This window comes from Protopterus annectens, chromosome 8.part0, assembly GCF_019279795.1.
Source record: "Protopterus annectens isolate FY-2018-M chromosome 8.part0, PAN1.0, whole genome shotgun sequence".
Lineage (NCBI taxonomy): Eukaryota > Metazoa > Chordata > Ceratodontiformes > Protopteridae > Protopterus > Protopterus annectens.
Window position 1 is genome coordinate 507,091,412 of NC_056741.1, and position 24,724 is coordinate 507,116,135.

A 24,724-nucleotide genomic window follows, 5' to 3' on the forward strand; every position below is an offset into this window, starting at 1 on the left:
CTCACAACCTTTGTGTTTCCATCAATATATTAAGCAAGCTGTCATGTAGCCAATACATTGAAGTATTTTTTTCTTCTCCACTTCATTTTGTCTTGACTGGACTCTCTTAATGAAGGTTTGGCACCCAGGGCAGCGTATTTAAAGTCCCAGTTTCTGTGGTTTTGACCCCTTCCTATTGGCCCCACCCATTCAGCTGTCTCTTGCAGCCCCCCTTTGATTTGAAGTCACCAGCTGTTACTGAAGTGTAGATAATGAGACAAAGGGACGTTGTTGTGTGTACGAGGAGCCATCTGCTAGAAGCAAATCTGTTAATCGTAACTGTGCTGCTTAATAAAGTTTGCACCATTTCTTCTGGAATAGCATTTTATATGGGACCTGCAATCTTTGCTAATATACCTTCATTCTCATATTCTGATATGCAGAACTCACATGTTGACGAGATGTTATTTAATGTATGTTAGATTGCAGATGTGCACATCAGTTTCAGTCTAATGTCAGCTATGATTTTCACAGGAATGTGTGGCCTATGGGACCCATGGAGGATCACCCACTGGATGCTGGTGATGACCACATGCAAGGCCAAAGCCAGAGTACTCTGATGACGATGACCATGACAGAGATGAGGAAGACAATCAGGATGCTGGCCCTGCTTGTGTCTTCATCCCTGCCACACCCTGGGGGAGAGAAAGACAAAAAAACAGTGATATGATTATCGGGAGCAAATCCAGGAGGTGGAGACAAATTTGTTTTATACACAGATGAGGGACATGATGAGGAATTTCTTTTAGGACATAGCATGAGCTATGAGTGTCTCATCCAAGGAGATAACTTGAGAGACCATTTATGATGTTCATCACCTTAAGGACAGTCCTTCACTTCTGTAATTATTGTCTGTGTGATCGATCCACTTATGTAATACCACCTCCATGGTGTTTGCCATGTCGGTGATTGGACTCTATACCCACACATGTGCATGTATACCATTTTTCTGACATGCTTATGTGTTCCAGGTCTAATCCTGCAATGCAGATACCATGTGACATTGCAACATGTGCATGACACACATTAAGACATTAGGCTTGCCTTCAACATTCAACTGTCCATGCATTTTGGCAGTTAACATGCAGCTACTGCTGCAACAATTCCATAGAAAATGTGTGTTAGTCACAGAAACTCAAAGACAGCATATTGCTCATAGTCCAGCACTACCAGAGTGGTTTGGGTATGATTTTATATTACCATGACATGTATGCGCAAAAGAAGGACATGTACTTTCTCATGTGATTTGGATGATAGCTGTCATACTGTCCCACTGGCATAAAGGCATTGTGTGTGGCATGTGTTTGCAATGCTGATGCCATGTTGGGTCATATAAATGTATCTCATAGAGATGAGCAGTCCTCCTTTACTGAATGCGTAGACCACCAATGTAACATTCATGTATACACTGTGGTAATAATAATTTGTCAATAACAAGTACAGTCTGACATCTTTGGTCTGTGTTATATTTCCAAATCCATTTATTATTCACATACATTCACATCTTTTGGCAAATGGTGTACATATTCAATGATTTATGTATATGCCACTGCACATATTTTGATCCATAGAGAAAAACACCATTGTACAGTTGAAATATATGCAGTCATTGACTTAATGTTAATGTGCTGTAATGCTGCTCACAGGACAGTCCTCTGCTCAGTAATGAGCAGAGTCCATGAAATATAAATGCAAGTGTTTTTTCCATATGCTGTTTTACATTGGCATAACAGTGTATGTCCGTGTGATAACAATTATTAGCTTGCTTACCTATGCCTGTTGATATTTTATGATTGCTCAGTATTGTATGTATGACTTATACATGGCCAGTTTTGTTGATGTTGGCAATACAGTGTGCCCATGTGACATACATTTGGTATTTGATATTGAGTTGACTTCAACAGTACCCTATCTATTGTACACATGCATTTGCAATGTGTCACCTTACATTGTTGTCCTGTTTTATGGTTTGCATACAGAGATTGGATGCAGTGTCTTCCGTGATGTGGGCCCATGTTGTCAACTCCCTTCCACCTTTGTAGGTATGTAATATATTTTGCAGATATGTTTTGCCTTTGTTCTAATTCTTGTCCATTGTCAAGTATTAGTTTGATTACAAAGTCAATGTGTGCCAACTATAGGGCCATTATAGGGATGTAGGACATATGCACACAATTTGCTGACTTTTAATTCCAATACATCCCTGTTATTGTTATACTTGCGTGCTTCATTTTAACCAGTGTACATTGCTGAAATACATGTGCACAGCCTACATTTTTATATAGAAGTACTGTTCGATATGTGGCCGTATATTATTATTATATGTCATTGGTGTGTGTATGAGTATGTGTACTGACATTGCTTTCATCTAATTTCCAGTTAGGTCACTGAAGGTCATACTGTACATTTATGCCTACACCTGTGTGTTGCCTTTGACATGGTATATGCTTGAGACATACACATTCCCTTACACATCTGTTTGGGTTATGTACACCTACTTGTGTAGGTAGAAGCCACATTGATGCATTGCTCCAGTACTGCTGCTTGGCACTGTGCTTGGTTGTTTGCCTTTCACATATATGGTCAGAGTTTCTGTTATTTCCAGTTATTTCCACTGCTGGTATTATCTGGCATTTAAAGATCTGAATTTGCTCGTCTGTGATGTTGCTTGGCTTACACTTGTACTGCTGACAGACTACTTGGGTATTGGTTTATTTATCCAGTGTTTACTGTGATCCCTATATATCACCCTACAGCATACATCTCCCATTGGTCATGCACATCTAGGCATGACTGCCACACAGTTTGCAACATGTTATAATGTTACACTGCATAGATATATATGCATCTCACCATGACTGGTATGCATCCCTGCCCTGTTAACAACTTAACCTTACCTGTGTTGTGCAATGTGTGATCAGTATAACTTAAGCTGTTCATACTGTTTATTTGTAATCTTTGTTTGTCATGTACTATGTATATATGTCCTTTGTTTGTCATGTACTATGTATATATGTCCTTTGTTTGTCATGTACTATATATATATGTCCTTTGTTTGTCATGTACTATGTATATATGTCCTTTGTTTGTCATGTACTATATATATATGTCCTTTGTTTGTCATGTACTATGTATATATGTCCTTTGTTTGTCATGTACTATATATATATATATATATATATATATATATCCTTTGTTTGTCATGTACTATATATATATGTCCTTTGTTTGTCATGTACTATATATATATGTCCTTTGTTTGTCATGTACTATGTATATATGTCCTTTGTTTGTCATGTACTATATATATATATGTCCTTTGTTTGTCATGTACTATATATATGTTATATACGCATACTTGTTGCGGCCTTCTTTTCCTCATTCCCGATCTTAACCTTTCCTTATATTCTTAAAAAAATAAAAAAATGAGGCCTATTCCCACCAAAAAAAATTCCCATGTCCCTCTTACTGTTTTTCAGATTTTTCTATTCTAATATACCTCTTCTGTGGCCCTCTTTTTCACCCATAACCCATGTCTGCTTTTCTATATCCCTTTTTCCTTGGGTGTATACATTACCTCTGTTGCACACACATGCCCTGCACCCTTTTGTTAGCTAATGCTAGGTGTGCTGATGTGGCTATGATTGCCTTTGCCTTTATTAATTTTTTATTAGCAACGTTATGGATTCTGTCAGAATCTGTAAGTGATAGCTAACATATTTTAATAATAGAGTTACATAGATATTCCATAGTTGTCTGTAAGCTTACTGGAGACATTCTGTTGTAGATGTGTATTTATAAATGTCAGGCTGCTTAGATTATGAGATTCTTTCCATAACATTGTTAATGTACATCCCACTTTAACGACGATTTTTCATGACTTATGGAGTAGCTGTGACTGATATACAGGGCATCATTTCTACTGAGATACCATGATATGCACCAAGATATTCTAAGTTCACTGTGGAATATTTACATATTACATGGTTATCTGCAACTTTTCTGTTGATATCAGCATAATGTGCTGAGTTCCGTAAACTTTAGAGAATCTGACCCTCAATCTCACAATGAAAACAGACTTAGCATAAGCAGCAGTAAACATCTCTGCCCTTGAAATTCACTTTCATAGAAATGCATTTGGCCAGTGGTGGATTAAGTGCACCTTCGAGCTGTTTTCGAATCATGGGACCCTTGCACACATTTTAGAAGCATGCATAAGTGAATGTGTTTTTAAATTCACCTTCCTAATTCTTTTAAATTCTATTCCCTATTTAATACAGCACCACCTGTTAGAGTGTGTTTTAAATTTGTAGTTTTTAACATTTTTCCAGTAAGCAGTATAACAAAATGTTATGAACCAACAGTGACAAAACTACTCATTTCTGAATATTTCAGCTGTGAAAGGCCACTCACACTGCTGTCATTATAATCCACCAATACAGTCAATATCTGTTGATGTAAAAATCATTTGAATAATTCCACATTAAATATAATAACTGTAAAGAATTAAGAGGTTGTTGTAAGCAAACAGCATTTCAGTGCTTTGTCTAGAAATTTAGTGTCTGCTGTCCTTGAGCAATAAATCGTTTATGTATAAAACGCTTATGTTAGATTAAAAAAAATATCGACGTGTTAGCAATCAATCTACCTGATATAAGAATAGAACCCACAGCCTTCTGTACTAAAAGCAAGTAGTCTACCTGTTTCACCACTGACACTAAAAGATATATGCATGAAACTCTGTGAATGACACTGACAGACTGTAACCTCAGTTGTTTGTCTTTCGGCTTTTCCTAGTTAGGGGTCGCCACAGCGAAACTTTGGACGGCTAATGATTGGCAGTAGATTTTCACGAATGCTGAGGTGCTAGCTCGACATTCAACCTTCATCCAAGGCACTCCCAATTACGCATGTCTTTCGAATGTCCACCCAACCACAGGGAGGACATGCAGACTCCATACAGAAGGCATTCCGCACACTCCAGCCGAGACTCGAACGGGAGAACCTCTTGCTGTGAGGCAACAATGCTACCGCTGTACCACTGTGGACAGTAATCCTCAGTAATTTATTACAAAAAAAAAAAAAATAGAAGACCTAGTAGTTGGTGTGGAGATTTAAGGCACTTGCTTGTCAATAATTAAGAATAGGGTTTGACTCTGAGCAAAGTCACCTCTGAGCAAAGTCCCTTAACTAGACAGTGCCCTTACATGCATATACACACACACACATGCACACATGTGCACACACACACACACACATACACACACACACACACACACACACACACACACACACACACACACACACACACACACACACACACACACACACACACACACACACACACACACACACACACACACACACACACACACACACACACAAAACACACTCACACACACACACACACACACACACACACACACACACACACACACACACACACACACACACACACACACACAGACACACACACACAAGTTACAACCACTTATATGACTGTACACCTCACTAATCTACTTGAAATGAAGTGAATGAATAGATTCATTAATAATGGACCATATATGTATGTCAGACCAATACAGTGCAATCCACTGCAACTCCCCTCTGCCCTCCCAAATTCTAGAGTCAGAAATAAAGACAAACTCAAGAAGAGATTTTAAGTATTGATCTTATATACTTAGAAAGTTGCTAAAATAACAAATAATTAGTTTCTGAAGTCACAGAAATGAAAAAAAATGTTAGTTTCCATGTGGGACTCAACCCCCTATCCTCGTATTATAGTACACTAGAAGCACTGCTGCTAGACCAACAAGTGACTCTAAATAGATGCCTGTGTGTTTCCTTTTAAGAACTTCTCTCCATTCAGGTTGAACCTTCCACCCTCTAAGCATGGTTGGAGATCTTAGGTTTGAGTACTTAATAAAACATATTTTTCTTTCAGGTCTATGATTATAGCACCATCTCCGCAGAAGACGTGTCTGCATGTTTGTGCAGCCATGTGCGTCTGTATGCACACGTCTGTTTTAATTTGATCAAGTGTTTTCTCAAGGACACATGATGAAGGATTTTCTGAAGGATACAAAGCCTAAGACGCACATGTCTGTCATTACTTAATGAATGCAATCCTAGACAAGTTGTCTAAAATCCACAGACATTAAAATACCTCTCAGCTTATTTGCACAAGAATTCTGGAGAAAGCCAAAAATAAAGAGTGAGACAGGCACAAAGGGAGACAAATTTTCAATATGATTTGAATAATATATTTGTTAACCACATTCATTTACTGGACAAAGTGAGCTTTTCAGTTATGACCTGGACTGACTAAATGACTAACTCAAAGTTACATATTAGGCAAATGGTGGTGAAGGATTAAAATGCTGTACTTTTGACTACGAAAGCCGTGTGCTAACATTGCAAAGCATTATGTGCCACACAAATCTAATTCACTTGAAATGTTACAAAATACAAATATACACATGTATGCATATGTGCGTTGGTAGTTGATGTAAAGGATTAAGGCTATGACCTACTTCCTACAGCGTTGATTCCCACAGGCTATGTTTACCTACTGTATTACCTTAATCAATTCAATTAAACAAATGGTGCATTTTGGAATTTGCACTAGGCTCATTAATGGTTTTGTGGACTGTGTGTCTGGTGACTACTTAAGACCCTGCAACAGTGGGTGCTGCAATGACAAGTATTTTCTGAGCAATGAAAACTATGAAACTCTAATGACTTGCATTATTGACTGACTATAATACTCAGGGATTTCCCCAAAAAAAGTTATGAGGGGACACAGTAGAAATATGAAACAAAATCAGAGGCAGGTAAGAGGTGGATTACTCTAAATCACTTAAAAAGTTAACACAGAAACAGCTTTTTCAGTAGGATGCATTTTCTAAACAACAAAACTATGGACCTCTAACGACTGACATTGTTGACTGACTACAGCCTTTTTAGTAATTTAGAAGAAGATGGTGGAGAGGATTGAGTCTCCAAGATCTTAATGATTAGTAGTTTTTTGTAATTAAGTATACATGGTGTGAAACTTTTTACCTACATTTGATTTGCCCATTAACCAGAAAGTGTTTTGCTTGCACTAGGGAAAAGAGCAGTGGAAAGTAATCAGACCAGTGATTACTTATCCAGATATGAGACAAGTACTTTGTTTTCTGATGCATTTCCCTCAGACACACACACACACGCGCACATACACACACACACACACACACACACACACACACACACACACACACACACACACACACACACACACACACACACACACACACTTCTACATTAAGTAACATCAGCATTCCTGTGATTTAGCTTCCATTGCAAATTGTCCAAGTATTAGAGGCAGCAAACCCTTCAGTTTGCATTAGTTGCTGTTCCCTGGCTGTTTAACTCTTGCATTCCATTGAGAAAAGCTCCCTTGTTTACTGCCCTGTTGAGCTGCAGTCCAAAAAAAACTCCAAAAAGTAATTGTGCACAGATTAGCAGTTTTTCAAATGATTTGTTCTTGGCTGTTCAATTTCTGCATGACACTTAATCCCCTGTCACGAGGGACATGTCTGACCAATGGCAGAACCCCATCCTTCACACAGTGAGCAGGTTATCAACAAGCTTCTCCTTCGAGAATGTGTTTTCCAGTGTCTGAATCACTAGTCAGACACTGGTCATATGGCTGATAGTCAAGGCTCCATCCATCTATGCTACAGATCAAGATTTTGGCAAACTTCTAAGTGGAAATTAATAAATAAATAAATTATCTCTGGCAAAGATTGTGCTTATTCAAAGAAAATAAAGTGACAAAGAAGAAGTATAACCAATCTTTAGTGCCTTACATAGCATCTTTAAGGAACTGAATAATAAATAATAAGTTCTTAAGAATATTTACAATGTTAAGTCCATGAAGCCAACAAGGAACATTGATTCATTAATATATGACTTATATACTTTATCATCCATGCACTCATCAAGTAAGTAAATATATTCAGACTACCTGTTACATGGATGTTAGCAGGAATTTTATTTTTATTCCACAGTAAAGACACTCTGTTACTACAGTAACTATATGTAAGTTTAATACACCTCCACATTGGTTAGACAGCATGATTCCCTGGAGATACTTCAGATGCAATCAACTGTTGGTAGGACACCTAGTCAAGTCATTGCTAGTTACCAGACCCCCTCCATGAATCAGAACACCAACTCTGCCTATTTGGATCTAATTGAGTCTATCAGGATACAGCCCAACACCATGATTTTGGGCAATTTTAACTTCCCATCCATTGACTGGGGAAATTACTCATCACAAACTCACTTGTCCCAAGGTTCCTTGACTTCATTAACTCTGATGCCCTGGATCAGCTAGTTGACACCCCCACAAGGGGTGCCAACATCCTGGATCTGGTGCTTATCAATATGGGGGACCTTTGTAGCACCACACAACAAAAAGAGCTCTCACCACATGGATAAAGCAAGTGTCACCCAAAAAGTCCAAATTTGTATAAAAATAGTGACACAAGCATCACAATGTTCTATAGAAGCTTAAATTATTAACAATGCGCTAGTAAAAAATACTTTCACCCTTCAAGGCTTCTTCAGACAGAAAACTGCACACACATTCAAACATGGTTTAAATAGACTCATGTCATGTGACTTTTATTATATACAATGTAAGGTATATGTCATATAAAAACAATATAGGCATTATAAAAACATACCCCTGGATTCAGAATCCTCCATGTAAGACTAAATAAGTCTTACTCGGAAACTGCAGTTGAACGATATGATGTCAGCATGCCATGCATATTCATGAGGGCATGCTGACTCCACTACAAGTCTAACATGGACCATGCAGGAAGGCAGGGGGCGTGTCTGACTGCCGAGCAGTCCAAAGGTCCATGCCCCTGCAAGTGTCTGAATTGTGCAATGTCAACACACATGAGCGAGTCCTCTCAAATGTCTACATACCCAAAACCACACTCCCTCACATTGTAAACCCCCAGTACAGCTATAAAATGTAAAACCTTTAACTTATTTCTCATAATTCCCGATATAGCTGCCTGTATTTGCACGTGTTTGCATGGGTGTCCCCATTGCTTAGCTACAGTTAGCAATGTCAACATCGAAGAGCATAATAAGAAATGTTTATGCAAATTAAGCCAAATAGCAATAAGTAGTGGTAGAGCCTACGCACAAAGAGGAAACGTTCACGGTTCTAGTCCCTCCGCACCCCTTTCTATTATATGTTTTAAATTAGTACATGAAATAATACCTGACATATGTGAATAAACTTTTAGTAAAAAGCATAGAAATGGCCTATGTATCAGTGAACAAAATGTATACATATAGAAATATAAGAAAGAACTTGGCATATAATTGTCCATAGCTAAGCAGCATTTTACCCAGCGCAATATAGTTGCCCATAGTTAAGCAGCGGTTTACCCAGTGCAATATAGTTGCCCATAGTTAAGCAGCACTTTACCCAGCACAATATAGGTGCCCATAGCTAAGCAGCGATTTACCTAGCGCAATAGTTTTGCGTGGAGCTGTGCATCGTCGGGCAACGTTGGGCAACATCGGGCAATGTAGAGCAAAGTTGCCTAAACACAGCCACACCCCCTAGCCTGTCTGGACCCTAGTAAAATAAAAAGCAATAAAAAGGCTCAAACCCGGGACACTGTGCACCATAGTCAAAGTACTGAACCACCACACCATGACAGCGTTGCAGAAACATGCACTGTTAACATACATATACTTATGAATGGAAGTTTAACCATTGCTAAGCAGGTTTGCTGTTAGCCGAGAATTTTACAAAATGGCCAATCACAAATAAGTGCGGGAAATGGGGCATATTTAAGCCCCATAGGCAGGAATACTTGCATTAACTGATTGTGGTTCCCATTTGCAATTTCAATGGCTGGAGCTGGAGAGGGTAATCGCTTTAGAGCGCAAAGGTGGGGCATTGAGGAGTCAAAATACATGGTTTGGCTCCTTGTCCATCGTCATGAGTGTAGACTCCTGCAGGGCCAGTTTCAAGGTATGGAGTTTAAAGCAGAGGCTTGGAACAGGTTAGCTCATGCTCTCACCAGTGCCACAGGCGTCACAAGGACAGGTGAGCAGGTCTGTCACCACCATTCAGACCTGAAGAGATGGAAGCAGGACCAACTGACCCAATGGATCCAGGTGGCCCGTCAAATGGAAAATACCCCACTACTGAGTAGGTAGCCATGGAATGAAGTATGTAAGGAATGCTCTTGTAGTCTATATTATGGACAGGTATGTCTCAATATCCCTTCATTTATATTACAGCAACAGGTGTCCATGCCACAAATTAGCAAGCCTATGCAGATAGGCTGCTAAGGCTGCACCACCAGACAGGTTAGTAATTCTTCTGCATGTATTATTATATAAAAGAAGTGAGAGAGCCTGAAAAAGAGTGTTGTAACCCATCAATAAAGGTCTAATAAGCCGTGAATAAAGTCTCTGCATGTATTGTAATATAAATTGAGAGAATGTGAAAAAGTGTTAGAACCCATTAATAAAGGTATAATAGGTTTGGAATTAAAGTATTCTGCATGCACCAAAATATGAAATGAATGAGACAGCCACTACAAAAGTGTGTAATGTAATTAATAAAGTAGAATGCCTGGACTGTGTCTGTGTCACTTTCTTTGATATGTTGTAATACCCTTGCATTATGGAGATAGTACAGTTGTATTAAATGCTGTCAATCCACAATTGGGTAGGTCCATATAAAGTGGATGAAGGGAATGCCAGTAGCCCTTAAGCATATATGCAGTCCTGAACTGTTGGTTCATGGCTAGTATGTTCAGGTTAATCTGGCACATGAGTAGCTTGTGAATGTGATCCCCAGAAATGTCAATGTGCTGCTAGAAATGTAGGGTCTGTTTAAATGTAGCTGATAATGTCACCTGAAGACAGCCAGCTATGTAGATATATGAATATAAATAAAACATATAAATATGTAGCAGTAACATCTGCATCTGGAGCAGTTTGTATGTCAGATACAGGTCAGGTATATAAACAACTATCAAAACCCATTTCAAAATTTCATGGACACTGCCTAGTGTAATAATACATGTAGGGGATATATACCTGCCGTCAGTAATAATGTAGAGTACAGTTATAAGTATGTACAAGTTGTTAATTGATTTTTTTTCAACCCTACTTTATGGTCATAAATAACGCCATTCCACAACTTAATGGGTATGTGTAATTTCAAAAACTTTGTTGGGACATATGTCCTGTTGGTTTATAAATATCTGCATGTACTTTGATGCATGTGCCCTGTTCACATACCAAAACTTTTGTGGACTGTTGCCACCAATCAATCCTGCATGCTGTTGGAATGTCCATTGGTGTTCTCAATATGCATGTGTTATGCTTGCTTGTTCAACTGCTGGAATACCTGTGTGTTGGGTTAATGGGAATACTACTGCATGCTGTTACAACTAATTTGGAATGCTGTTGTCTGTTACTAACCCATATTGTCATTAAATCCTGCTAAACATAGAACGTATGGGAAGGCCGGTCCCAGCGGACCCTCCTCTCCCACCTCAGCTGGCGATGGCACCTGGAACCAGCATGTTCAGTGCCCAGCCCAGGACCTCCTCGTCCAGTGCCCTGTGCCAACTTCAGGTGGAAGTGCTGCAGGGGATGGGGCTCGTCCCCCCCTGCAAGCGTGGCTGGAGGAGGGCCACCTGTCACCCTCCGAATGGTCCAGGCTGTGGTGCGTAGGGAGATCAAGCGTACAGTTACTGATCCTCTACACCAGCTTGAGGCAAGAGTGGCTGGACTCACGGGTGAGCCTGCCCCTCCAATGCAGCCCCCAGCACAGCCACCCTCGGGTCTGTGAAAGTGCAGTGGTGACTGCCCATGGGTGGGGATCGCAGTTCCACTTTTACCATCTGTGTGCTCATGGGCTTGCGATTTCCAAACATCCTTCCCCGTCAGTTGTGTTCACCCACCCCATGTGTCATATTCCGCCCCTGTATGCATCTTGTTTGTCTTGTCTCTTTACCTCCCTAACCTACCTCCCACAACATACCTACTTCCCTACCTCACATTCCACTCTCACCTGAAAAAAAAAAAAAAAAAAAAAAAAGGGCAAGCAGTTCCCACAAAAAAATTACGCCCCATACATAGCTGCCCATTTTGCACACATGTCCACTGGACATGTAAAGTGATAATTATAATTGGCAATACAACATACATTGTTCTCCTCACCCCTGTCTCAAGGGTAGAAGGTTTCAAATTTCACTCCAAATTTCTGCAATATGCACAGCTGTTGCTGGTAAAGAAAGGGACAGCTATGGACCTTCCCTACACCCGTCCTGCACATCCCGAGCTGGTTTCCCTACTGTCTTTCCCTCTTTGTGCCCCCTTTTTCACCACTTTCCTATCTCCCCATTTTCTTTTCTTTCAAAGAAATTAGCGTGGGGGTTAGCGGGAGTAAGCACTTTTAAGCAGTAGTTAGCGGGGGTGTGCTTGTGTGCGCTTAGTTAAGAGTAGCTAAGAGTCGCGCAAACCCACGCAAACCCACTTACAACTGCTTAAAAGTGCCTTAGTCACTCTGCATGTCAGTGGCCTTGTTCTGCTCAGCAGCAAAATAAAACACCTCTGTCAGTCTCGAACCCAAGACCTTGGAAACACTAGACTGCATGAAGTACAACTGAGCCACAGCAGCTATACAATAACTTGGTGCTGAAATAAATATATCATGCAATACAATGAGTGAATGTAAAGGAAAAATAGGAAGGCCATAACACAAAGCTTGTTCTGTGGATCTTTACCAGCAATTGTTGTGGAATTGCATTACATGACTGTGATGAGAGAAGCAGTCATTCTAGCAGCAAATAATGTTACAGAAGCACTTTACAACCCCCACACAGTATCATAGCAGGACAAACACTGGTATATCTGATTAGGGCAAAGGCCATACTTCCCAACTGTGACTACTTTTCAGGGATGTCCCTGATTGTGAAACATATATTAGCTGTGTCCCTCTGAATCCCTCTGAAAAGTACTGACGTTAGGCAGAAAGGTGGGGTATTACACAATGAATAATGACAATAATAACAGTAGACACCACTTGTACTTCAGAAAAGGTGTACTAATCCATATGCACTGCTTCACTCAAGTCTACACTTACTGTCTCTATTATTTGGAAGGCGTACCTCACTTTCAACTACCTATCCCTGACTCCATGTAAGTATGTATCTGTGTGTTTCATAGGCCTGGCAGAGGCACAAACACACAGGCATATCAGCTTTACTGCTGTTACACACTCTGCAAATAGCTTTGGGAGGACTTCCACAAGGATACCCTTCTGTAGGAGTACAACACAGAAATGCCAAAGGATGTAGCCATGTACTGGTAGCAACTGACTGTGACAATGTCATTGTACCAGTGCTGTAAACACCTGTGGGTTGCACAGACAAAGAATAACAGGCTAACATCTGGCTACCATCTGGATCGGTTCACAGTTGGGAACTATGCAGACAGACCACCTGCCTTGGTAAACTAACAGGTACACACCAACCCTTTAAGTCCAGAAAGATAACATTTACACAGTAATACATAATGCTCTCTGTATGTCTGCATCCCCCCCCCCAAATTTACAATATACTTGTGTGTTCAGGGTGTACCAAGGATATAGGTAGGCATACTCAGTAGTGGAATTGTCCAGTTTTCTTGAGAATCCTGTGCTAATGTCAACAACAAAACAATAAAGTTACTTAATTACGAACCTAAAATATTAATTAAGTAAAAAAAAAAAAACTTAATTAATAACCAAAAAAAAAAGATAAGTAAAAACAAGCATTACTTAACTGATACCAAAAAGACAGTAAACAAAGAATATAGCTTTGTCATAACATACAGAGACGGACCTGCAACTGACAAACAGGTATGTAACAGATATGTAGTTACCGGCAAGTAGTAGATGTTTATGAAGAGTACTGTACATACTTCGAAACATGCATATGTTGCAGCAGTTGGTATGTATGCACTGATACCATGCATAACTGCTGCCATGAACAAATTAGTGTGTAGCTCTGTGCAGTGGGACATAACTGTGACAAATGTAGCTCAGCATTAAATGCCAGACATCTGATCATCTTATCTATGTTATGTACAGTACTGTGTATAATGGCTGTTTGGGGGAGTACTGCAAACAGCTATATAAACTTGGATGTGACAGAGTAAGACATGCATGATAGTCGTATAATGTGTAGCTTAGCATTGTCAACTGCTGTACCAGGCTAGTATAGTAAGGTAGCATTTGCAGCTATATATACTTCCTGTAATATTACTGTGTGCACACATGTGCCAATTGTTCATGTTGCAGCAAGGCCCAACAGCTCATCCTGAGGTGTACGGACTTACAACAGTGTGGGCCATGTGTGTGTATGACATACACATATGGAGAGATATTTATGTGTCAGATATATTAGCATCTGTACATGTGCATAGAGCAAGGGACATACTGCAACTGTTTGTGAAGGGTGGACATATATATGTTGGTGAAGGTTGTTATGTGCATATTGTTATGTAGGTTGTAGTGTGTAGCAAACAAGACAACATACAGTGCTGATATATGACATGTGTTGTTTAAATGCTGTGGGTATGATTTGCTAAGTTTTCAGTCTTCCAGACAGGGAGTCCTGCTAAAGATACATGGGCTGTGAATACCTTCAATGCATGCTGCACAAGACTGTGCAATATTATTACATAACTGTATCCCTCTCAACCTTTGCATAATTGATATTCCCACCATGAAAGGTGGACTGTATATGTGCCTATATGTAAATCTATATGTACACCAATGTATGTTTATATGTACGCTCAAGCTCAGTGTTGTACATGTATTGCCATCCCTTTTGTTAGAAACCCTGTACCCATGAACTACCACATAGGTGGTAGTCTACTCCACACCGAAAATGAGATAAGTGACCATGGGACACAGGTGGACAATAGTGTCCCTTATGATGAGAACAGCACCACACTAGTCATGTAAACTGTGTACGGTCCACATATCATCAGAAAAGGTGTGTCATCCATGGAAAAAGAGGTCAGTGTTCCACTCTACTCATCAGTCATAAAACCCATCATAGAGTACAATGGCCCTTGTGGTATGTACCTCAGAAGACATCTAAAGCAACTGTAGACGCCAGGCACATACCTCACAAAGAGTATTACCAGACTCAAACAGATGCCCTATGCAGACTGTCTTACAAAACCACAACTACACTGTGTTTCATACCGCCTACCCAGAGGCAACCTCTGCCTAACATACAAAGCTATGCCAAACCCACAGGTGTTGGACATGCTCCATGTAAACAGATCAAAATCCCTACAAGCTACACACTGTACTGATCTAAACCTTGTATTGTCAAAAAGCAGAACATGCTGGAGTGGTACATTCTCATCTCAGACACATACCATACTCCTGAACTAACTACCTATCAATAGCAAAGAAAAGTCCTTATTAGCAGTCATCATGAATAATCATGATGAATGGATGTGAGATAGGAAATACAACCTGGGAATCACCTCTGTGGCTCTGCACATGAACTTAAATGACATGGGTGTTGAAGGGCATGGTACCGTATGTCTAGCCTTCTATAGGCCTTACGGCTAATAGCCCATTAGCTACCTAGGACCCGATACACACATGCATGTACATGTTGCATTAATTGTTATGTGAGGTTGACTGAGTGTGATGGTGAATGTGTCAACATTGTGTATATGTGTGATAGCCTAGTGGGAAACTGTTCATATCATGGTATGTAGTGTTCTATCTATGATCCCCACAAAAGATATGTATGCCATTGCTAGGCAGGAAAAGCAGAATGGCATATGGTGTGACATAGTCCCATGATGTTGACTGGAGTGTGCCATTGTAGGCTAAAGCAGTACATGTATGCTTATTGATTGTTAACACTAGTGAATACAAATCCCATATGAACTGTAGTATTGCCTGAAGCTGTAGGCCTAAACAGCACAGTATGATGTATATCCACATTACTTGGAAACACTGTTTTGTTTGATACCTGTACTCCTCACACATTACATATCTCAGGCATAAGGTTTTGTAAGTGCTGACACACAGTACTGTATGGTACACAGGTAAAGCTCATCAGGGTTGCCATACCTTTGTGTTTTGTAGGTATGTCTGATGTGTGTGTGTGGGTATGCCTGTAACATAGCCTTGGTCGTATGTGTGTTACAGGATATAAGTGCATATCTAACAACATGTATAGTGTGGTACAGCAGTATGCCACCTATATTGATGAATGTGCACATATGTTACATAGGGGTTTGCTATCAACAAGTAGTGTGGTATACTGGTAGTACTGTAACTGTACTTCACAATCATTTCAATGGATGACATATTTCTGTATGCATTAGCTTCATATATACTTCCTGTGGCTAGGTGGTGCATTGTGTCACATACAGTGTGCCGTGTACTGTTCTATAGTCTTACATACTGGTTTCACTTTGTTGCTGTGCAGAACATGGTTTAATATACAGAACGTGCCAGGCACTGTCAGGCAGTTGTGGGCTGAGCACTGATATGTAGTATTAAAAGTGTGTATCTATTGACATCCAATAGGTTGTTATATATGGCATTTCATTGATATCTGTACTGTAGAATGTTGTGTGCCACATGACTTGCTGACAATTATTTTTTCTTGTCTTCCAGGGACATGTCTCACCACCGCAACCCTGCGTATTCCCCTGAAGAGGAGGAAAAACATATATCCACCCTACTACAACATCACACCCTGCAGTTCTCCAGAACCAGCCAGGACCAGAATGAGCGCACTGCACTGTGGCAAGATGTTGTCCGTCGAGTTAATGATGTAGGCATGCATAACCGGACTTATGAGCAGGTACGTCATCACTGCAGTGATTTAATTAGACATGTCCGGCAGCATGCCTCTGATGTCCGCAGACAACAGCTTGCAACAGGTGGTGGTGCAGCATCACATCCGGCCCTCACCAGAGTGGAAGAGCTGCTCCTCAGCATGGTGGCTCCTGGCCAACCACTACAACAGACATGTGTCATCATGGAGGCCGGAGTCACCCAGCAAGTTGACTCGGAGCGTGCAGGTGACATGGTATATCTGTAGACTACTGTTAGCTCGATTGTTAGAACATGCATATGTCAGATGTGTACTGTGTATTTAGAAGATGCGGAGCCTGGTGTTGTGCAATACTGATAATCTGGAACATAATCGGTATGCCTGTGACTGTCAACCGTTGTGCTACTGTACAATTGCAAACTCACAGCAGCAATGCCATAGTTGTTGACACTGACAAACTGTCTCAAATACTTGTAGGTCCCTCTGGTGTGACAGCAAGACAGCAGACCCATGCTGGTGAGTGTTTTAGATTTGATATAGCAAATAACATATGCATGTCATAGGTGAGATGTAGGCCATATACACATGTATAACACCTGCACATAATGCATGCTCTGCATGTTTTCTGTGGGACTATGCACATCCCAGTAACATGAGTAGCTGCCTCAAACACATGCAATACACAGAGCATCCCAAACAATTGTGGTACACTGTAGTGGACATTGTATAGGCAGAGTCAATACACATGCACATAACATACACCACTTTGTCATACGCAGTACATGTTAATATGATACACATGGCGTATTTAGACACCTGCTGTAAGGTCAGAATCCAGTATCCCGAATGTCATCCACACAGCACACATACTATATCTGAGGGGTAGAGGCCTATCATGGGGCGGTGCGACACTCTTCAACACACAACACATTCATGTTAGGCAATGCTCTGTATTGAACACCTTACATACCCATGTAACAACTGCCTGTGAAATGGTTAATGCAGCCACAGTGCTGCAGTTCAGGTACAACAAGATAGTTGCCAGTGTGGCACACATTAGTGGCCTTGAGTGACCACATGATGCTGCCTGATGATGACTCATGGTACTACACTACATCCAGTTACAGTAACTACAGTACTAAACATACCATTCATTGCTATACACCTGACAGTTGTGTGCATCCAGCCATGGTATGTATACCTGTGAGTGATGGTGCACAGGACATTGAAAAGCATTTAATACTTGCACAGCAATGTTGTGTCCATCTACACATTGTGTTCCAGGGTGAGGCCAATCATTGAACAACATACATGCATCAAAGACATGTATACTGTTATTAACAAGGACTCTCTACACTCGCACTGCATGCTGTTGAGCAACACACATCCTGCATGCTGACACGTGTGATAGGACTCTTTGGCTTGTGATACTGTACTCCACCATTAACCACTAATGAGTATGTTCTGGATTGCTGTTGGTGTGTGTGTGTGTGTGTGTGTGTGTGTGTGTGTGTGTACTTTAATAAGTAGTGTATTTGTGTTCATGTGTGCATGTGTTCATGTGTTCATGTGCTCATGTGTGCATGTGTTCATGTTTGCATGTGTGCATGTGTGCATGTGTTCATGTGTGCATGTGTTCATGTGTTCATATGTTCATGTGTGCATGTGTGCATGTGTTCATGTGTGTATTTGTGCATGTGTTCATGTGTGCATGTGTGCATGTGTTCATGTGTGCATGTGTGCATGTGTTCATGTGTTCATGTGTGCATGTGTTCATGTGTGCATGTGTGCATGTGTTCATGTGTTCATGTGTGCATGTGTGCTAACATCATGTACAGATTGTATAGTGTGTTTTCTGTCTTCCTCTCACAGGTGCTGAGGTTGTGTTGGTTGAGTGCAGCAGATAATCTGAAGACATTGCCACAAATAGTTGAAATGATGATACATGTGTTGTGGCACAGGCAGGTTTGACAGGGTCTGTTGTTGGTCTGCCAATCGACAGTACACAGCTTTCCACCCCATCTATGCACACATTCATACTGCCAATACATCCCTCATCACCAATGGCCTTAGCTGAGGGACAGCATACAGTAGACATTGACCAGGATAGTGTGGTATCTATGGCACATGCATCCCCTCACAGCAGCCATACCCAGATTCCTGGAATGGTACCACATAGGCAGATGTCCAGGGGTTCTCGTGGGAGCACCACTGCTCATAATACCTCTAGCAGATGTGCCCCCACAGGTCTTACAACCTCAGGTATGTTCCAGGCTGTAATGCAGGCACAGGCACGTATGGAACGGTACACCAGACAGGGACTAAGGGTGCAGAGGGCCCATAACACCGCTATCAATGACAGTATCCGTGACCTTGCCGGTGCCATCCGTAATTACACCGAGGTCATTGATAGACGTTGGGGGAGACATTAGATGTCATCCGCAATGTCATGTCCATGTGCCAGGACACTGCAGGACAGCTGAGACATTGACATGGACATATGCCAGCAACATCATCAGCTGGCAGTCGTCGCGGACAACACACAAGTCACAGCCGCTCCCGTAGTGGCAGTACCAGGCCCAGCAATGTTGGGGCTGGGCTGTCAATTGATGTCATAGAAGACCATGTGCACGTGGCTCTGGCCAGTCCCAGCAGGGACATAGTCCAGTCGACATACCTCTGCCTCTGATGATAGTACCCAGTCTGGCTTAGTACCTGGTACTGTCTGTGGCACCCCTGCCAGGCACAGGAACTGTGGCCATGGCCTGAGACGGTGATCTATACAGCCTGGCAGGTACAGTCTGTGGCTGTCTCACAACCACCCGTATATGGCAGCCACATGGTGGAACTGTGTGCATGCAGACACACACACATAAACCAAACACCTAGGGCTAACACATATACACACACACACATTGCATCAACATTGACCCATGCTGTACTGTTGTCCCTCACACACACACACACACACACACACACACACACACACACACACACACACACACACACACATACATGTCAATTGGATGGATCAATGTCGGGCTCTGGCAAACCAACAACACACCCTGTGCATATGATGATACTGTGCCACCTCCTGTCATCTGTCACATTGATGCTGGAACAGGCTAACATGGCGCTGATGCACAAGGTGACTTTATAGCAGTGTATCAATGCTAGCATGTTGTCAACAGTAGAGTGTAATGATATCCTTGTAGGTATATCTGAGCAGGCATGATGCATTAAAGCTATGATTATCAATGTAGTATTGTTTACACCAGTGTTAATTCCAAAAATGTATTGTCCACCCATGTGCCACTTGGCTGATGTGTGTAGTTTTGCCAGCATGTGTTGGTGAGTGGACAGTACGTGTGTGATGTGTGCAGTACAGATTTGCAGGTGTACATTTCTGAACATGGTGGAGGTGCACTGTCTGCATGTACGTGCATAGTGGACACATGGGAAGGGTGACATGCCCTGTATTACACAGTGTTAACACTTCATAGTTTTTATTGGTGGCCAGTCTGCATTTTACTACACATATGCTTTAACTTGGGTACACATGTGTGTATGACATGATTTGACACTATGCTGTGCATGATACTGTTACTATCTGTCATTGGTTTGCATTCTGGTAGTATACACAACCTCAACAGCCTGACTATAACCAATCGTTAGATGATGTCTTGACAACTGACACAAAGATGTAGGAAACTCAGTAGCATTTGGATCCTTCCGGTACTATACTATATCAGTAACCAGAGGTATTGATGGCCACCCATTCCTGGGACTACTCCTGTTTGGCATATAGCCCTCTTAGGTACAAGCAAACACACTAGGGATATGTCCATCCACATCTGGAAATGCGTACGGTGGCCAGCAATGTATTCTCCAGATGTGACACTTATCCTCCTCAAGGGTATCATACAGACAGATAACTGATGTCCAACCCATGCTGTACTACATAGGTAGTAGCCCCCAACATGTAGAACGGGTACCGATGTGTACATACAGCCAAGTGTTATGTGCTCTGTCCTTTCCAAAGGTATTCTGATGTCCCTTGGTGTATGACATAATCAATAAGGGGTCTATATGCATATCCACAAAGTTGTTGTACACCTATAATGACTCCATTATTGACAGAGATTTTATTGTGTTTGAACATGTCTGACATATACCCCAGGCATGAACCCTCACTCACACTATTCTATAGAAACTGTCATGGGTGTGTGTGACACAGATGACCTAGGCCACAGATCACTACAGTGGCTGGCCTTGTCACAAACATACATATGTGACCTAAGGTCTGAGAAGCAGCAGCACAATCTGGCAAAGGTAACAGATGTATTCATGTAGACAGCAGGCTTCACACCTATGAACTAATTGAGGTCACTTGTACATATATGTATATGCCACACAGATACCTGAAGTGTGCAATGCACATACAGTTGTTATTGTTATACTGATATGTCATACAGTAGTAAAAGCAAAACCCAGAACACATTAACCAACAGTGTCAAACACACACACGCAACAATTGCAGGATTTAAACCTGTACCTAACTATGGTATGATACTAGAGAGATACGCATTAACACGACGCGCTATATGCTTTACTTGCAGTTATCATTTCCACTGCTATATTTGTAGGATGCTGACATCATCAGACTTGCCAAAGATAAATATACCACTTTTCAGGTATTTTCCTAGTCTCTAAATAGGACACTCCTCTCCAAGGGAATCACACACCAACATGCACACACACCCCCCACACACACAGACACACACACTCACCAATTGCAGGATTCAAACCCCTATCTAGCTATGTCATGATACTAGTGAAGTACACATTAACACAACGCGCTATATGCTTTACTGGAAGTTTTCATTTCCACTGCTATATTTGTAGGATGCTGACATCATCAGACTTGCCAAAGATGAATATACCACTTTTCAGGTATTTTCCTAGTCTCCAAAAAGGGCACTCCTCTCAAAGGAAATCACACACAAACACACACAGCAATTGCAGGATTCAAACCCCTACCTAACTATGTTTGATATTAGAGAAGTATGCATTAACACGATGTGCTATATGCTTTACTGGGGGTTTTTATTTCCACTGCTATATTTGTAGGATGCTGACATCATCAGACCTGCCAATGGTGACTATACCACTTTTCAGGTATTTTCATTGTCTTCAAAAAAAGGCACTCCTCTCAAAGGAAATCACACACCAACATAGACCCCCCCAACACACTCAGCAATTGCAGGATTCAAACACTTACTTAACTATGTTATGATATTAGAGAAGTACGCATTAACACAATGCGTTACATGCTTGACTGGGGGTTTTCATTTCCACTGCTATATTTGTAGGATGCTGACATCATCAGACTAGACATGGTAATGTGTGTGCACTTTGTCTTATGCAATCCCAGGACTGAGCCATGGGGGACAGCAGGTGTTACCAGCTTGAACAGGACTCCACAATTCTTACCTTGTGTGATGTATCTGTGTCCCAGTTGGCAATTCATCAGATGACAATACATATGTATGCACAAGTTGTTGATTTTGTGGATACGACATGTGTCTAGGATGTTGAAAAAGGGCTATTCATGGTCTATGTGGGACATGTGTAGCTCATTTCATTGATGTATGTCCTGGGTGACTGCCTTGTAAACAGTCTAGCAGGTTTGGGTACCATGATCTGCCCATGACAAACCAAGGTTGGTAGTGTTGTGTGTTAGTGGGCTTCCAATAGCTCTGTTTATGACTTCAATCATGATGGAATCCATGGCCTTGCAGATCTGACTTCATAGGCTTATAATACTATAGTTCCCATGGTCTGTTGTGCACCAACACTTGGGGAGTGTGCCAGATGTTGCTGTAACCCATTCAACAGTTTCATATTCTGTAGGGAGGGTGAGGCTCAACAGACTGTTCAGGTGCAGGGTCTGTTTGTTCTGCAGTTCACGTATGACACATATGGGGAAACAATGTAATTCCATTGATGCCATGTTTTCAGCTTTAGAAGGAGCTGTTTACCCATTCTACATGTGATATCTCCTAGTATGATGATACAGCCTTTTGTCAGTGGGAGGTGGGTATGTATGTATGGGCCTGTCTGACAGGATGTTGGCATTGTCAGTCATTTACAGTTGGCACTGACTCAGGACATATGTGCGTGTACATTGATATTTGTGACATAGCTGAAGGAAGCATCATGGTTCTGTATGGACTCCTTACAGATTATTTTTCCATAACCTGGATTGGATAATGTTTTGAGTGCACATTGTTTATTGATGATACTGATTGCAGTTTTTTTATCTTCTATGCCTTTCCACTTTCTGTGAACAACCTAAGTATCTGTAGTACATATTTGATTATGACAGGGTTCTAATATATTATATATGTGTCTGTTTCCATAGCACTGTGTGCACAGGGCAGGACTGGTGAATAGTGAGAGGTTCCTGGGTTAAGACATGCAACTGGCAGATATGTATGGCCCACTGCTGTACTCAGACATGGCCTAAGTGTGTGAGCATGCCCAGTTTGACCTTTCAGTATGTTGTTGCCTGACATTTGCCTCATTTATTCGAGTGTGTGAGTATGCCCAGTGTGACCTTTCAGTATGTTGCTGTCTGAAGTCCACTACATTTGTTGTTGTGTGTGAGCACGCCCAATATTTACATTTATACTATATGTGTGTTGAAAATCATGTTGTATTTTTACTGCCAGGTTCACCTTTGTCTCATAAATCTACAAGGATTATGCTGTGCCTGCAGGGTTTCCATGAGACACTTTGCATAGACTTATCAACATTTATTCATGCAGTCTGACCAGTGAAATACTGTCATGGTTTATAGTTTCATAGTTTCATAGTATAGTACTAGGCTATCTGCCCTGGGGTATTTGTAAGCCTAGCCATAGTGATGTGGCTTTTGGCACCCCATGAAATGGTACAAAAAATATACAGGATAAATTTAGAATACTGTGCCTCTGTCTAGTAGTGGTTCATTACTGTGACTATAGTGCACAGTTCGAGGACTGTCACTGCTTTTTATTTTCATACTGGGCAGACCAGACTGCTTAAAGACCAGTAGAGCAAATATGAGCATGTTTACCTGGTTTTGCTCAACTATGCCCAACTTTGGCCGGACTTGCCCAACATTGTTCAACGTTAACGAACACTGCTGAACGTTGCCCAATATTGCTCAACAGTGCCCAGAGTTGTGCTAGTTAGTGCGTTCAATTTTATTTACATATACTAAATAGTGGTAAAGGTTATTTAACACTGCTTTATATTGCTTAAAACATGGCAACCATGCCTCAGGTGGTGCTGCAGGGCTGCCTATGTTGGATGCACATAGTCCACTCCCTGTACATGTTTGAAAACAGGTAGTGTCAATTTAGGCATCCCTTTTACTATATGTGCTAGTCAGAGAGAGGTATAATTTCTGGGGTTCCTACTGAGCCAGTGTATGTGCTATGCGTTGCCTCTTTGCCAAGGCCAAAGCATACTGGGCATGCCTCCTTCTGCCTACTGGGGCAGGCTCAGGTCATTCCTCCGAGTCACGCTCTGCCTGTGATGGCCTTGGCAATGATGGGGGGCTGTTTGGCCCAGGCCTATGCTGCTCCTGCTGCAGCTGTTTTTGCAGGATCATGTTATGTAGCATAGCACATACCATGACAATTTGGGTACATGTAGTTGGTGAGTACTGCAAGGCTCCACCAGATGTGTCCAGGATCCAGAACCCTTACTTGAGCAGCCCAATCACACGC